The following is a 10,395-nucleotide window of genomic DNA, read 5'->3' as shown; positions in this document are numbered from 1 at the left end:
TCCTTGGCCAAAAACCGTTGAATCGGTCAACGACCCATTGACCTGAGTCATCGAACCATCAACCCGTTGACCCGTTCAATGGTTTTTGGTCATTTTTTATTTTTTTAATTTTTGTTGTCAGAACGGGCCGTCCGTTTGAATTGGCCGGTTGAACCATCAACCCGAAAACCAGTGGCCAAAACGGTTTCATTTTCGGGCCGTATGAGTCACACGCTCGAATGACAAAACATCATGGTTTTTAAAACCAACCCGGACAAGGTCGAACGGTCCGACCATTCGAACCGAACAGTTGACTCGTTCTGACAAAAAATTAAAAAAATAAAAAACTGTTAAAATTGTTCGAACGGTTCAATATCTAGTTATTAACAATATTTATAATAACTAATATATATTTATATAATTATCGAACGGTTGGACCGTTCTGACAAAAAAAATTAAAAAAATGGTCTCCCAACGGTTCGATATCTAGTTATTAACAATATTTATAATAACTATTATATATTTATATAATTATCATTAGATAATTATATATATCTAATTATCTTATATAATTATAGAACGGTTGGACCATTTTGACAAAAAAAATAAAAAAATAAAAAACGATCAAAACTGTTCAAACGGTTTGAACGGTTCGATATCTAGTTATTAATAATATTTATAATAACTATTATATTTATATAATTAGATAATTATACAAATCTAATTATCTAACAATATTTATATAATTAATAGGAAATGGGTTGCTCTCACGTGGGTACGAGTAGATTCCATTTTTGTACGGAGAGAGCACCCCAATCCTATTAATATATATACTAGCGGAGGGGGTCCTGCGTTGTAGGGGCTTGCTCATAAACTATTAGGCTCAAGCTCAAGCTCGGCTCGAGTCAAAAGCTCGGAAGTTTGAGCTTGGCTACCTTTGATTGTAGGTCTCTAAAGCAGCCGAGGTGTCGAGCTAAGGTTTCGAGCCGAGGTCTCCCTCAACTGTTGAAGTATCGAGCCGAGGTTTCCCTAGCAATAGGTGTCGAGCTAAGGTCTCCCTTAGTTGACAAGGTGCTGAGCTAAGGTCTCCTTTAGTTGTTGAGGTCCTGAACCGAGATCTCCCTTAGTGGCTGAGGTGTTGAGCTGAGGTCTCCCTTAGTGGCTGAGGTGTTGAGCCAAGGTCTCCTTCAGTGGTCGAGGTGTCGTCTAGCTCGAGCTCGATTCGAATTAGAGACTTGAGCTTAAGCTAAGAAGTTCGAACTCGGCTCAACTTGAACTCGACTACCTTTGGTTGTAGGTCCCCTAATAGCCAAGATGCCGAGCTGAGGCCTCCTTAATTGGAGAGTGGGAGTCTTGTAATTTATAAGGAGAGAGAGAGAGAGAGAGAGAGAGTGGCATTCTTGTAATTTGAAAGAAAAAAAAAACAAGAAAGAGAGAGAGTGGCATTCTTGTAATTTGAAAGAAAAAAACAAGAGCGAGAAAGAGAGAGAATTGGTAGGAGAGAGAGTGGCATTCTTGTAATTTTAAAGAAAAAAACAAGAGCAAGAAAGAGAGAGAATTGGTAGGAGAGAGTGGCATTTTTATAATTTGAAAGAAAAAAACAAGAGTGAAAAAGAGAGAGTTGGTAGGAGAGAGTGGCATTCTTATAATTTGAAAGAGAAAAAAAAAAAAAGAGAGAGAGAGTTTCACAAACAAATTCAAATAGTCTGATTTGGAAAACTTTTTAAAACAAGAAACATGGAAAACATGTTCTTTGTTGCAAATCTGTTTTGTATTTTTAAACTGAAACCAAAAATGTTCTCTTGAATTTCGTGTTTGAAAAATATGTTTTTGTTTTAAATCGTATATTATATCTCATCGTCTTTCATACCTGTACTCTAACATTTCTCTTTTTAAAAACGTGAATTGTTTTTACTTTTTTTTTAAACAAAATCAACTTGTTTTTGCTTCTTAAAACAAAAACATGTTCTTGAACAAGGTTTTTGTTTTCAAAGGAAAAAAGAATTTGGTTTTGTTAAAAAAAAAAAAACAATACATGTTTTTGAACTATAAAAATAATGATTTCTAAAACAAAAAACAAATTTTATAATGTAAAAATATAAATAGGTGAAAATATGTTTCTAAAACCATACATTCAAGAACATGTTTATTCTTTTAGTCAAGCTTTTGAAAGCCGACCCAGAAATGGAATCGTTCTGGGCATCGCTTTTCGGTTCAATGGTTCAACCATCTAGTCAAACCATTTGAACCATGACATCATAAATAAATTAAAAACAAAAATATAAATAATAAAAGTACCATAAAATTAAATAAAATATAGAAAAACAAAAAATCGTATGGAGAATTTAAAATATATAAATATAAAAATAATAAAATATAGAAAGTACAAAAAATACAGAAAAACACCAAAAAATTAATGAAAATAGGAAATAATTTCCTAAAGAAGGAAAGTAGAAAATAGAGGATGAGATTTTGTAGTGGTTCAATGGAGTTTCCGCTACTCAATACTTGCTAGTCAGCATAAGTGGTGGTTGTAGTGCAATAAAGCCCCAGTGTTGTAAAAAAAAGGGAAATTTCCCAATTAGTACCATGCCCTTTGGGCCTAATGCCACTTTGGTCCCCAAACTTTAAAATGCGACAATTTAGTACTCAAACTTTCAAATTGTGTCAATTCAGTACCTATCATTAACCAATCCATTAAGCAGCCGTTAAGTGATATTTGAAAAGACAAAAATGCCCTTTGAGTATGATCTACAACCATCCACATGTTGATAAAAGTGATCAGTCTCAAATCCTTGCCTCTTCTATTCAAGGATTTGGGACTGTTCATTTTTTGTCAATGTTTGGATGGTTAATAAAGAGAATTAGATGACACTCAAAGGGTATTTTTGTCTTTCAAATGGCGCTTAACGGCTGGTTAACGGGCTGATTAATGGCAGGTATTAGATTGGCACATTTTGAAAGTTCGGGTACTAATTTGTCGCATTTTAAAGTTCGGGGACCAAAGTGGCACTAGACCCAAAGTACAATGTACTAATCTGGAATTTTCCCTAAAAAAAGAAAAGAAAACCTAGATGTCTAATGCGCAGAGATCTGAGAAAAAAAAAACAGGAGCAAGTTTTTTACTTGATAATCGTGGTTGCAATCCTTCCACAGTGGTTGTCGTCAGCAGTTGGTTGTTCGGAAATGTAGGTGCCAGTATGCCACCATCTCTTCAAGAGATGTTGTACTGTGGAATATGGATTTTTACCCTGAACCAGTCACTCCGTCATGGTCGCTGATTGCCGCCATTTCTCTTCTTCGATGAAGCCTGAAGGAGATGTTAGGTTTTGGCAAAAGAAAACCCTAAACAAAGAGGCATCGAACGAGAGAATAGTTGGGACTTGTTGGCCATTTTTTAATTTGTTTTATTTTTATTTTAAAATTAAATAATTAATCAAAATAAATTTAAATGGCAAACTGCTACCCATTACCCGGGTCGAATGGGTTGATGGTTCGATTGTCCGGGTTAACAGGTTTTTGACCATTTCAACGGTTTTTAGCTAGATGACGGTTCAGGGTAAAAACAAAACCATAGGAGTGACCGGTTTTTGGTCTGACCATCTAGGTTAACAATGGTTTGAAAACCTTGGTTTTTTGTTTTGAAAATAAAAAACTCATACACAACCAAAAACATGTTTTCATGTTTTTGTTTTGAAAAACAATATGTTTACATATCAAATGGTTTTGATTTGTTTTTAAAACCAACAAAAAAATAATAATTCACATTACACACATGGGGTTGTGACTTGTGAGTGGAAAACTAGTCTATGTCCAGGATCAATATTTGTTCCAGACTTCCGGTACACCCATTATTAAATATGGTTATGGTCGCATGCATATAGTAGGAAACTTAAACAAACCCTAGGATTTGGATCCAAACCGTTTGCATAAGAAATGAAAAGAAAGAACCAAAGAAACAACCCAATTGAATTCCAACCCATAGAAATGATAGATAACTCGAAGGACCCGAAACCCAGAAAGCTCTAATCAAGTTAGAATCAGATCATGCCTTGTCCAAGAAAATCCAATGCTGAATGATTCTCAGAACCATGGCATATTGAGGGAGTAGTCTCAGAACCATGGCATATTGGGCTGATAAGTGTGGAAACACGGGCTCGAATTTGAGAGCATCCACTTAATACAAAAAAAATAAAATAAACGGTGAAGGTTAGGTTCGCATCTAATCCACCCCTCCCATGACTACATATGAGTGAAAAATGTTGGGTAATGGCCGTTTTTATAATTGATAAGAAAAGTAATAATTAATTGAACAAACTTGAGTGAAATATAAAGATACATAATAGAAGATCAGGACCATCCATTTGAGATTGATGCCGATTTTTCAGAAATTGGTGCCACACCACAGTTACATCCGCGATTTTTAAATTATCAATTGGGTAAAATACAGAAATCTTCCTGAAGTTTCTGACAATCATAAAAACCTCTTACAATTTTATTTTAGTAAAAATCTTCTTTCTATTTTTGATAAAATTAATAAAGAGATGATCTTTCTTTTCAAAATACCTATTTTATCATTTCTCGAATACTGTTCATCTTCTTCCCCCTTCGAACCCAGAAATAGATGCAGCGGAGACACCCCTCTAAATCCAATCTTTTCCTCTTCTCTCATCTTCTTCGGCTTATTGTTCTTCCCCTTTTTCCTTTCTTTGGTTGCAGCGGCAGATTCGAACTCAACGTCGATCCTCCTTCTCCCACCATCTTTCTCCCCCGTCTACGCTCCCTCTCTTTCTTCTTCTTCTTGTTCCTCCTTCCCCTCCTTTCTTCTCCTTCCCCTATCTGCGTTTTTCGTATCGCTTTCCATCACTGTTATCTGATCATCACCATAGTCGCATCCATGACAAACTGAACTTTAAATCCTACATCTTCAACAACACCTGAACTCTAGAGCAAACAAAGAAAAAGCAAAAACAGAACTGAAACCAAATCATTAATGGCATTTAACGCAGGAAACAAAATCTCAAAGATAAAACGGAAAGAGAGAAAAATAAATAATGACCTAGCACACGAGAACAGACAAGAATGTTCAGATCGGACTGGGTTGAGAGTAACATATACGGGAGAGAATCTGATGGAACCTATTCCATCGATCTTCTCCCCAACCACAAATCCTCCCTGTCAAAGGAAATATAGAGAAGATCCGGTTCAGGGTGAGTATCTTACTAATCTCCTAATCGATGGTTTGGTGCTGCCAACGGGAATTCTAGTGAGTTCGATGTGTTCAATAATAGAGAAAGAGGGTATGGAAGGGTGGAATGATCGAATCTGCTCCCACCTACAAGCTTGAACTAATGGACGACGACCTCCAGGTGCTTGACTCACGACAGTGTTCAATTGAAGGAATATCGTTCACGGAGCGAGGACCTTGGATGGTTGCAAAACCGGATGACGACGGTGCGGTTTCACCTCTGTTAGTTTTCCCCCATAACCGGTATGAACTCAGAGATGCGAAGGAGATTTGAAAATTCCACCGCGTAAGGCAAAAATACGCTGATGGTTTGCAGGGATGAATTCAAATCTGTCGCTGCTCGAGAGGAAGAAGACGATCAATAGTTCCTTCGAGTCTACTACCACTGTCACCGTTGCTGCGCTTAGTCTCAAATGGAAGGCGATGAACAGGGGGGGAGGGGGGGGGTATTTCCAAGTAACTAGAAGAAGAAGAAGGAAATGAAAGAAAGGAAGAGAGGGAGGAAGGGAGTGGCTGAAAGGGGGTGCCGCCGCCGCTACTCTGCTTTGGGGTTCGAACAGGGAAGGGGAGGAATAGTGCCTTTTTGATTGATTTATGTTGAGGGGGAGAGGGGCAATAGGAAAGAGAGATTGAGAGGGAGAGAATGGCGGAAAGGTCGAGGTTTTGCATGAAGCACCACCGCTGCTGAGAGTTGCAGCGGGGTGGTAGAAAACAGGGGCGATGGAAGGGGACAATGTCAGGAGAACAAGAAGCCGAAGAAGATGAGAGAAGAGGAAGAGATCAGATTTAGAGGGGTGCCACCACTGCCTCTGCTTTTGGGTTCGAAGATGAACAATATTCGAGAAAGGGTAAAATTGGTATTTAAAGAAAAAATATATCTATCTCTTTTAACATTTTTCATCTTGATCATTGACGAAAGGGAGATATTTTTTTAATTTTGTCAAAAATAAAGGTGAGGCTTTACTAAAATGAAACTATAAAGGAGGTTTTTATGATTTTTAAAAACTTCAGGGGTGATTTTTGTATTTTACCCATTATTTTATTGTTTGATTGATCAATTTCTGATAAATCAACTATTAAAATTGGGCTGAAAAGAAGAATCATCAATAATGTTTTAGGCCAATTCTGATTATTTTTGGATAATTTGGTATTTGACATGGATAGGGGAAATAGTTACCATAAACACAAAAGTCACTGCTGGTAATCGATACTGAATAAATTCAAAACCGATTTCTGCGAATGATACCAACTATCAATTCTCTGATTACTAAGAAACCAGTGATCTCATAAATCAGTGATTTTTAAAAAATTTCACCAAAGAATCACATTTATCCCAAACATCTATGTTAAACCACTCATTATGGTTGTGGCTGTGTTTGATTGCACTTCTATTTACAACCTTTCCTTTTAGCTTGGTCAATAGACATTTTGTGAGAATATGAGTGGTCAATACAACCACTCATTATGATTGATTGTGTTTGATACCAAATGCATTGATTTATCAATACAATGCATGAAATATCAAATATTATATTTTTACTAGAAATACCAACACCCAATTCAATACATATATTTTTTAATTTCCATAAATGATCAAAAGAGACATAGATATATAGATGGCCTGACTTGAGTTAATAAAGCATTCTTGTTTTAGCTCGATTCTTAAAGCAAAGCAAGCTTTGACAAGTAACAATTTCATCACTCATCACAATCAGTCTTTTGTGCAGATATGAAGCCGACCAGGAAAATTTGTTCGAATGGAATGTTATTGAAGAGCCAGTTGGGCCAAATTTCAAGTGAGGACTCCTACTATGCAATGTTGTATACATTAGATTAGCCAGTACTGTAGAAGAAAATTACTACTGGAATTTAAAAATAATGTGAATTGCTTAGAAGTAATCTAATCTTATAGACTTTTGGTGAGGAGTACACAATCCAATGAAATTGGAGAGTGGGTCTTGGTCCAGATGTTACATGCACCAACCCGTTGGAGAAAGGTAGGTCTTGACTCTTGACCGTTGGGCACACACAAGAAGAAGGGATACCACTTGTCACATGCCCCACATAAATCCACCTACAATTTGGCCATTGATTTGATCGTTCAAGAAGGGGAGAATTGCATTCATTCCAGAAGCAACATGAGTTTGTGAAACTATATATTTATATATTTACGATTAAAATAATGGCCCTAAGTACCTCCTAAGACCTTCGAGTCTTGGAAAAAACAGTGGAACAATATAAAACAAACTCAGTTTACTGATGTTTGACAATTGGAATCTTACGTATGGGGTGAGCAAAAAACCGAAAAATCGGTTAACTAAATCGATCGATTTTGGTTCAGTGTTTTAAAAAAAATTGAAGGTATCCGTTTGGTTTCAGTTAATCAATATAAAAAATTGGCTGTTAATTAAACTAAGTAGTATACATATATTTTTATATATTTTATATATACTTGTGTATAATATATATATATATATATATATATATATATATATTATAAATTAATAAATATGTATTATATATAAATATATTTATAATATATGATATATTATTCATTATTTAAAATATAATATTTTATATATTTATAATTGTTTATTATATTTTTATAATATATTGTAAAAATTAAAAAATCAAAAAACCGACGATTAACTGAACTAGTCAATCGATTGGCTTTGGTTCGGTCTGGTTACCGGTTTTTCAAAAACCAGTAGTACTGGTTCGACTACAAAAAAAAAAGGCCACCGAACCACTGTGAGCACCCCTAGTGTCAGAGAGAGAGAGAGAGAGAATTAGGGTGTATTTGGTTCATGGGGTTTGGTATCGAGCACACTGGTATTTATTCTTAGCTGGATGGTATTCACCCATTTGAGGAAATAGCCATTCTGGCCTCTCACCTTCAGCCAAAAAAGAAAAAGGACAAGTGACTTAAAAATGACTCTTGATCTCCTGCCCACACAAATTCTATCCACGTCCACCCACAACACACTATGTCACTACCCCCGTTAATTGAGAACATCTCCCCATGCATAATACTATGTAGGAAGATGAGATGACTTTATGTATGGCTGCGATGTTATGTGGGTAGACATGGACAGAGTTTGTATGAACAGGAGATCCATACTCCTTATAAACCCCCTCAACCTATTTTTCTTTATCTAGCACCAACCTTCATCGAAAATTGTACACATCTTATGAAATCTGATTTTAATTCTGATATAAATCAAGCAGATAGAGGAATAGGTGATTCTGATTCTAACTACAAACCAAATAGAACCTTAGTATCCAGGGTGACATGCTTTGTGGAGAAAAGTAGTTATCAAGTCTTTGAGAGAAATAGGGAATCGATTGCTAAAAGTTGGTCGGTGTGGGAGTGGGACATGAGTATTGACATTGTCATATATATTGATGTGGCATGTGTTTACAGGGTCACTAATTGTATTTATTTTATTCTTGAAGGAAACACAACCATGTTATTGTTCTTATCAATATTTATCTTGTGAGAATGAGACCTGAGAGGGTTTACCCCTCCTAATTAGATCACTTTTTATTTTTTTTATATTAAATCTAAAATAGCTGGAACAAGGAAGAAGAAATGTAATAATAATAATAATAGCCCAAATCTCTATAAGATATTTTAAAACAAGATTGTTATGCTTTTTTAAGAAAAAATTAAAAAAAAAAAAAGAGATAAACAATCACCACATGTTGATAAAGTTTCCTATAAATTTGTAGACCAAAAGAAGTTGGTTTGAATGGGTTTCTATGAAATCAATCGTCAAGTTTGTATTATTGGACTGTTTCAGCATATAAATTTTCATACTTCTAGGTTCAAACCTCCTTGCCAATAGCCTTGTTAGCAACTGAACGGACTGTTTGGTTCAGTTTTTCTACTAATAGAGGAGGAAAACGTCCATTCAATGAAGATTGAAGACTGGATTAAAGAGAGAGAGAGAAAAGAAACTTAGATCAAGTCCAAGCACCAGTAACCTGACCAACCCAATTAAAAGATTTGTTGTTATTGTTTTTCCTACCTAACAGGGTTATGCGAGCAAAATTTCCCGACCATGTTTTGAAGCTTGTTTCTAATGGGTCTCACCGTCTTTTGATGGCTATTAATGATTTCGACTTTGAGAAATATTTACACCAAACCAATAAGGTTTGATAAATTTTAAAACTAAATTAAATCATTTTAGTATAAAAATCAAATTAGCCCAAACCATTTTATTACGATTTGATCTGGTTTTTAATATGATTTGGAACATTATATAAGACTTAGGTTGCATTTGGTATTCTTTATTTTAAGGACTTTTCTTTTTTCAGTTAAAAACTATGGGCATTTTAACAGCAAAAAGGAGACAAGTCCTTAAAATGAGGAATGCCAAATGTAGCCTTAATCTAATTAAAAAGTCCAAATAGCATCCATACCTACATAAATTAGAAATATAATTAAAATATCAAATTGAAATGTTAACAATTTACACCTATTACTACTATACATTCGCACTTTTTCAAACATAAATTTCTTCTTGGGCATTAATTACAAGGTAAAAATTGAAACAAACAATAGCAATGTATGAACAGTTAAATTAATATATGTGATACATTAATAAATACACCAATGGAGCTTTTTGCTTTTTTTCCAACTCGTCTTCTTGCGAAAAGACTCACGAATAAACGCGCCTTAATCAAACAATCTTCAAACTGTTAAGATCTTGATGCAAAAACTTACATCGTCTTTTGACTATCAGAGTTTCCAAAAGATCATTCAAAAGAGACTTACCAAACGACCCCTATATTATTAATAATTCAGTTTATGATTTGCTCTAGTTTCTAAAATTTAGAAAACAAGCCTAAACCGTTTGAAGACTGAACCTGACAAAACCATCACTTTCAATTTGATTCGGTGAGATTTGAGAATCTAAACCATATAATGAACACCCCTAGCTAAGGAGTGATCTGTCCCATTCATGTGTGTTTAGAAAATACAAAATCACTAGTACAAATATATAGGAGTGTAAATGAAAAAAATGCAAATTATCATTTATTTTTTTTTGGCTTTACTTTATTCTACTTCACGCCTTAATTTACATCATTTGTACTACAATCAAACAAGATAAGTTAAAATTTGAAACAAAATTAGGTCAAATTTTACATTCAAATCATTTGCA

General features: G+C 34.9%; 1 long non-coding RNA gene across 1 annotated transcript; it reads right to left on the bottom strand.

Annotated features, from left to right (window-relative positions):
- Positions 1-4,303: 4,303 nt before the first annotated feature.
- Positions 4,304-6,705, bottom strand: LOC148802242 (uncharacterized). Its single transcript, XR_016082016.1, has 2 exons — positions 5,203-6,705; positions 4,304-4,955 (listed from the first exon to the last, which is right to left on the bottom strand). It is a non-coding gene; the product is annotated as an uncharacterized LOC148802242 (long non-coding RNA).
- Between the last annotated feature and the right edge of the window lie 3,690 nt (positions 6,706-10,395).

This window comes from Nelumbo nucifera, chromosome 2, assembly GCF_055504915.1.
Source record: "Nelumbo nucifera cultivar China Antique chromosome 2, China Antique-T2T, whole genome shotgun sequence".
NCBI lineage: Eukaryota > Viridiplantae > Streptophyta > Magnoliopsida > Proteales > Nelumbonaceae > Nelumbo > Nelumbo nucifera.
This window is presented reverse-complemented; position numbering and strand designations above follow the sequence as displayed.